The sequence below is a fragment of the Propithecus coquereli genome, unplaced genomic scaffold (genome assembly GCF_000956105.1).
Source record: "Propithecus coquereli isolate 6110/MARCELLA unplaced genomic scaffold, Pcoq_1.0 Scaffold238, whole genome shotgun sequence".
Taxonomy (NCBI): Eukaryota; Metazoa; Chordata; class Mammalia; order Primates; family Indriidae; genus Propithecus; species Propithecus coquereli.
Genome location: NW_012147930.1, coordinates 4,818,762 through 4,825,972, shown reverse-complemented (window position 1 = coordinate 4,825,972; position 7,211 = coordinate 4,818,762). Strand labels below are relative to the sequence as shown.

General features: G+C 51.9%; 1 protein-coding gene across 1 annotated transcript in view; it reads left to right on the top strand.

The window, feature by feature from the left end:
* Positions 1-1,208: 1,208 nt before the first annotated feature.
* Positions 1,209-7,211, top strand: part of GATA4 (GATA binding protein 4) — a 73,785-nt gene continuing 67,782 nt past the window's right edge. The window contains exon 1 of the mRNA XM_012645899.1: positions 1,209-1,253. The gene's annotated coding sequence lies outside the window, so the exon portion shown is untranslated. The remainder of the gene's footprint in view (positions 1,254-7,211) is intronic.

Sequence of the window (7,211 nt, the reverse complement as noted above, 5' to 3'; positions counted from 1 at the left end):
CTCTTTGGTGCTTAGGTTTTCTGTTTCAGCTTCTGAGTCTCCATCTGGACTCAAGTACTAACTTGTCTGATCTCTCTCTGTCTTGGAGAGATTTTTGTACGGATCCTGGGAGACTATATAAACTGCGAAATATGTTAAAATAGAAAGGCATTGTGTTTATTCTTATTATTACTAAGAATTGCCTTTGGGAGGTGACGACTCCACGGGGCACACCTACCCTAAATAAAACCAGGCGCGAGAGGAGAGAATGCCACAGCTGGCCTGTCACTGGAGGGCTGTTTTGCCTGGTTCCTCAAATGACACCTTCCTGGATCATTTGAGGGGTGGCACAGTACAGTGGTCAGCAGAGCTGCACCTCTCTTCCTTGTGGAAAATGAGCTCCCCGTCATCAGGAGTATTCAGATAGAGTGCACATAATTGCCTCACAGGGATTCCTGCTTTGGTTAGGAGGTTGGAATTCCAAGGAATTCCAATTCTAAGAAGCTATTAGTTTCTTTACCACTGGATTAGGTATCAGCTGAAGGAATCGCCCCTTCCTTGCTGTGTGGCTGGACCTCAGGCACGCTCCTAACCTCTCTGAGCTCAGTCACCTTGTCTGGGATACTAATACATAATCTGCCTACCTGCCCCGTGCTGTGCGGCACCCGGAAACGCTACGTGAGCAGTGCTTTGAAAATTCTGTTCTTTTTTCTGCCATACCAGGAGGAGCAGCGCCACCGTTCTTATTATTTCTCCCCTCAGAGGGCAATTGCACAACACACGCCGCAAAGCACGCGGTCCTCCCCACGCGTCGGGGCAGAGCTAGCGTCCCAGAGCAAGTCTTGGGGCAGAGGAAGGTCCTACTGGGAACTGAGCATGAATGGTGGTTCCTCCTGCCCTTCTGGGTGACCTTCCAGAAGCATCTCTGGAACCTCGTGAACGTTGACTTTTTAAAAAATAGCCAGCCAGGCCTTCATTCCCTAGCAGGGTTTCCTTCCACTTCTACACATACCAAAAAAAGCTCTTGCTGAATTAATGAACCACTCCTCTTATCTATTTTCCTGTTATCTAATGCCGAGGGAAAGCTGAGCACTCGGAGGGAGCTGGGAGCAGCTCACAGCGTCTCCCTCCCACCCGGCTGGGAACAGCCGAGTCCCTGGGCGGAGGAGCTGTGGGAAGAGTCTGCCTCACACCAGGCCTTGAGGAGCCGCAGGGACACCGCAGGGAGGGACACCGCAGGGAGGGACACCGGGACACCACTGCTCCCACCGTGGGTGAGTCCCCTCCCTGGCCCTCCTGGACCTGGACGGAATGCTGGGGGTAGGCCTGCCGGGAACTCGCCAAGTGGCCAACCTGGGGAGAGGGCAGATGGGGGCGAGGGGAGGGCAGGGCTGAGCCCGTGTGTGCAACAGGGGGCTAGGAGGCTCTGGGCCTTTGTGGACAGGAAGAAAGGATAGGATTCTTCCAGGCCAGGCCACAGAGGCCGGGCTTCCTGTCCCACTTTCTTTTCCTGTTTCTCTTTCTTACAACTGGGCTGCATTTTAGTTTCTCGATTTCCTGGTCCAGCTTCCCACCCCAACAGTTGGGAATGGATGGGAATGGTCAGTCTCTCAAGAAGAAAACTAAATAAATACACACCACGCCAGAAATCACATGGATTTGGCCAGGTGTCTCTGGGCCCTCCGGCCTTTGCTCCCCTGCCCTGCATGTGCAGATCACCTTGCTTTCCCCTGGGGTCCCTGCTGTTGTGGGTGTCCTCTGAAGGACCCTTTTGGGAAGTCCAGGCAACCCTTCCTGGCCCATGTCAGATCTGGCCCTGGACGCTTTCCGGGTGGCAATGTTTCCATTGCGTTTCCTGTCGGCCTCGCTAGTTAGTTAGTGACTAGGTCTCACGGCCTTCAGGATCTGGCATTTTCTTCGCCTGTCCACAGGCCAAGGGTCAGACGGGCTTGGTGCAGGGTTTAATTTGCATTTATTCTGGAGCCAGACCTGTGATGGGAAGGGGATTGGAGGAGGGTCTTGCAGGTGGACTGTAGCAAATATGTTTCTCTTGCCCAAGCCCGTGCGTGCTGTAAAGAGCTTGGTTTTGTGTGCTTTCGGTTGCATATGCTTTTGCATATGAACTTACCTCTGCTTCTTAAAAAGCAAAAGTACGGGCAAATGAGCTTTGAATCTTATTTGTGGCTGAGAAGCTGAGAAAAAGGCTGAGTGTTAAAAAAAAAAAAGGAGGGACACAGGTAAAGGGGGGTGCAGCTTTGAGAAGACGCAGGTGGGGGCGCATGAGGCGCCCTGAGCTCAGTGGGAAGCACTGCTTCACAGCTCAGGCGCTGAGGGTCTGAAACCTTCCAGGTTGCTGTGCCTGCTCCCCACGCTCCAAGGTTGAGAGCAGACAAGGGCATTTGTGAATTCTCTGGCCTCAGGAGGACGCAGCAGGCACTCTTCTGGAATTGGGTACTGTGTGTCGCAAAGCCCCCCAGTCCCGGGTACTTACTCCAAAGACTCGATCTGCAAAGCAGAGACTGGAAAAGTGTCCCTTTCGGATATCTTTCCCTCTCCAGCAGCTCCCCTGGCTTCTAGCAGGGTGAATTTAAAAGCTGTCTCAAAACTTAGACTCATCTGCATTAGTTATCTCTGCTCTGGCCAAGTCCCTGGCTGCCTCGCCCCTGTTAATTTGCTCCCACCCCCCATGCTGACAATCTCACTCCTCTGTGTGGGCTCCGAAGTTAAGGCAAACGGAAAGGATTTTAGCTGGGAAAATCAGGGAAGTGCCAACCTGAACCGAGGGAAGGCCTTATTACGTAAGCTGCTAGAATTCCGTGATTTATCACCGCGAAATTGGGTTGGCTTTTTTATTAGTAGTAGTAGCAAATATTTTCTTTCCGCTGATCTTATTTTGATAAATCAGCCTGGAGTAAAGGCTATTTGGAAGTCCCACTCCATGAACTATTTTTCTTTACAGTTCATTTACAATTCATTTTTAGTGACATTTATTTCCTTTTTTATTTTTCATAAAAAAATATTTTCTACAAACATTTCTTCTTCCTTCTCTATCTCTGAAAGTACTTTTGCATTCATGAGTTCCACTGGCAGGGGGAAGAAATCTTCAAGACAGTTTTGTGTGGTTGGTATTGAGGAAACGTTAGCGAGTGGCTCTTTGCCCCTGTTCTAGTTCTCAAGCCCAATAAAATATCCGCTCCAAATGGTTTTCTAATGTCTTGCTATATTTACCAAGGGATTTACAGGACAGAAAATTATAGTTTGCACGTGTAACGTCCACAGATGTTTTGGAGCTTGGAGCAGCAGGAAGGAGGGCTTTCAGGGCTGGGGGCAGCACACAGCCCGAGGAAATTCAAGCCATCAATCTCCAATTGTCTAAACACTGTGCGAAGTGAAGATTCGAGGCAATTATCCGAATAATTGGGGGGGGGCACTTTCACCTGAGTTATCTAGATAAAAGTGCGGCCCAGGAGTCCGTGGCCCTGAAGGCTCTGTCTCAGCTCTCCAGGGGCGCGCGAATTCGGGCGATTTTTCTGTCGGTTCTCCGAGTCTGGGATGGGGAAGGTTGGCGCGGTTTCCAGAAAAGCTTAAAAGGGGCTCTGGCTGCGCGCGGGAGGGGGAGATGCGCCGCGGGACGCCCCCACCGGGTCTGATAAAGCCCCGAAGCCGATCTAAGGTCAATAAACCAGGCGGCGTCAGGCCGGGGCGGGGGCAGCGCAGCTCCAGGCTGTCGCCAAAGGAGCAGGAGCCGGGACTGGCGGTTCCAACCCGGCGCCGAGCGCGGGGCCAGTGCGGGGCGCGCGGCCTGGGGGCGACCCCGCTTGCCCACCCCAGCTAAGCACCCGGACCTCGAAAGTGCCCCGGGGAGCCTTCTTAGGGCTGGGGCTGGGCGAACAGTCCTAACCCTGCCAGGAGTTTGGAAACCCGGACGGAAAGTAACGTTTTTAAAGGGGCAGGGAGCGAGGTGGGCTGAGGAGGGAGAGGGAGACTCCCAGATAATGAGAGCACACAATTAGCCCCCCAGACCCCCCTCAAGAGACAGAGAAGTGTCTGAAAGTGAGAAAAATTAGGAAGAGGGTGACAGTATTGTTAAATAGTCATCAGTTTTGATCCTTTTCGTGTCGCTGTGTAGCTTGCAAACTCCTCTTGCACGGGGAGGGGGGGCTTTGCTTCTCCCACTCCCCGCAGACGGGAAGGTAGACTGGGGTCGCGCCGCCCGGGGCTCCCGCAAGGGGGTTCAAACCGGGCGTTGAACACCTCCCATCAGGGAAGGTCTTCCCAGCAGAGAGCGCCGGGAAGGGCACAGCGGTGGGGCAAACTGGGCGGTGGAGGCTGCAAATCGGCTGCTCTGGGCGGCTTAGCCTCCGTGCAAAGCCCGAGTGGGCAGGTTGGGAACCAGGTGGCGGTGGAGGGGGCTCCTTCAGCGACGTGAGGCCCGGAGGATCCCCGCCCGCAGGCGCGACAACGCACCTAGAGCCACGGGGTCTTTGCAAATAAATAACCAGACCCCTCGGACTCTTTCCTGCCACTTTCCTGCGCTGGGCCCACGAGGCCAAGGCGCTTCCTTTCGTCTCTCTGCGAGGCTCCAGCTGGATTGCTTTGAATGCATTTCAACCAATCTGGCGCCACGTAGACCAGGTGACCTCAAACGGGTGCCACACTCGCATCCTCCAGGATCCTGGCCCCGGGATCCCGGAGGGCGGGCGCTCCGGCCAGGAAGCCTAGGCCGCAGGCAGCGGAGTCTGAGCTGCGGTCAGTAGTGTGACCTCCAGCCTGGACCTGGCGCTGTTCGTAACAAGTCTCAGGTCGCCCTTTGTGCCAGAGACCCCCCGGGAGCGCAGAGCCCACCGGCCGCGGAGCGCACCAATGGCCAGGGAGGGGAGAATTAGAGGCCGGCTGCGCTGCCGCCTGCGCGCCCCTCTCCACGTGCCGGGCGCCCGCGGGCCCCTCGACCTGCTCGCCCCAACGCCGCTGCCCACACGGCCTGGGCAGCAAGACACGCAGCGAAGCCCCCGTTCCCACTTCTTCGCAGTCGCGATTGCCTAAGTGAGGTCCCTAAAGAGGCCAAAGACCGCAGTAGGTGTTTGGTCACAATAGTTATTATGTCCCCCCTGCTAGGCTGTTCTGCATCTCAAAATCCCCCCACTCTCACCCCAGTAGTTGAGGGTCTCAGCGGACCCCAGACTCCAGCCCCAAAAAGCACAGATTCAATCGGTTCTTTCTCGAACCCGGTCTTGGAGGGACATTGAAAGGCATGGATGTCACCCCAGGCGCGCGGGGTCAGTGGCTGGGGAAACCGGGACAAGGGCGTCTCCTTCAGCTCCATTCGAAGAGCTGTAGGATTTTAGGCACAGTCCCGGCCCGCGCGGGATCTGGAGGTAGCGAAGTCGTGCAGCTTGGGGACTTAAGACGCGTCCACGAGGGAGCGGATCCGAGGCCTCTGCACGCCGAGGTTCAGGGAAGGGGCACTTTTAGTCACTTCTCGACCTGCGCCCGGGACTCAACAAATCCCCAGTACTCGTGCTCCTCGGTTTTACGTAAACTGGGGGCAGACCCTTCCAGGACCACGTGTGGCTCAACACCAGGGCGGTGGTTTCGATCCCGCAGACGCTGCTCCTGGGGGCCAGATCCAGGCGCCCGGTGCGGATTTGCGGGGCTCCGTGCGCTTGGTCCCTGCCTGGATTGGCTGCTGGTTTTCCTTAGATAATGAGATATGTTTTTTCTCCCTCATCCACTGGAACCACCGTTCTTAAAGATCTTCTTTATTCGTTTAGTATTGTATTAACTTTGCTTGTTTTCTCCTTTCCTTGGTTCATCTTTTTTTTTCTCTCTCTCTCTCTCTCTCTCCTCTCCCTAATTCTGTTTCTTTTCTTTTCTTTTCTTTTCTTTTTTTTTTTTTTTGCTTAATCAAAATCCTAGCCCCCTTACTTTGTCCTTTATCCGTATAATTTGTCCTTCTGTTCTACCCGTGTGCCTTTCTACTTTGCCCTGTTCTTGGCCGGCGCAAACCCCCGATTCCGAGACTGCAGAATGTTCCCAAATACACTCTCGGCCTTGAAAAACTTCCTCTGGATCCGGCTCCGTCTTTTCCCTTCCCAACCTGAAGTCCTTGTTCCTCCTAATAAATTCGTTTTTATTAATTCAGGGGTAGTGCTTGCATATAGAAGTTACTCCATAGAGAGGTTTTGTTTGATGAATCAGAAGCCTTCCTGCTGGTGAAGTATTTTCATTCTTGAGTATCAAACTACACAGTAGCTATTTCGTTTGCCCTTAGGAATTTCTTAAATGTTCCCCTCTAAATAATCGTGCACTATAAATAATTTTCAAGGGGCTAGGTGATAGCTAATAAGATTGATTCACTCAAAAACATGGTGCAGAATTTCTTTAATGTTGTAGAACCTCCTAAAACGGAGCTAGATGATTTCTCCCACCATGCCATTTAGAACAGCTTCCCACTAACTCCAAAGATTTAACAGGAAATTGATATGGTAGAAATAGATAACTTTTCCTTGTTCGCCAGCTAAGATTCTATTTGCTTTTTGTTAGATCACAGTGGTTCTATCATAATAATGGTAGAACAATTAGTCTCTCCTTGTAGATAAAATAACGATTTTGAATGCTTATTATTTGTTTTATGTAGAATTTGTTGTTAGAGCACACATGAAAATTTTGTTTTATATCATAGTGCTGATAGATAGTAGGTGCTTTTTGCTTTCAAAAAATGATGGGGGAAAGAAAAACTTGCTCATAAGAACTTTTTTTCTTCCAGAAACTTTAACTCTAAAAAATGGTAGCAAAACTTTTCTTGAGGAAACAAGATCATTAACAGGTTAAAAAACTTGACCACGGGAAATTCAGAAGTGAGGTCAGAAAGTCAGCTGTCACCTTTACAATGATTCAAGGACAAAAATTAGGAAATTTACTACCCACTAGCTAGACATAGTAAACCCTGTTTGCAAGAACACCCTTTGGTTATTAAGGGAATTGGGGTGCCTCCATGTGTTCCTAGCTTCTCAGAGGTTGGGAAGCAGCAGAATCGAACAGTTGCTGTCTTAGAACTACTCCCTAGAATTCAGCAGATAATAGCAGGTACCACACTGGGTACCTGCTTCCTTAAATGCTATGGGAGGTTGGGGGGAAGACAATCTGGGAGCTCCAGGGTTTCTCAGCAGCTCTCTGGTCTTTCCTGCCCTCTAGACTCCACCAGCCTTCCCTCCCAGGTCGCCTTGGAAAGC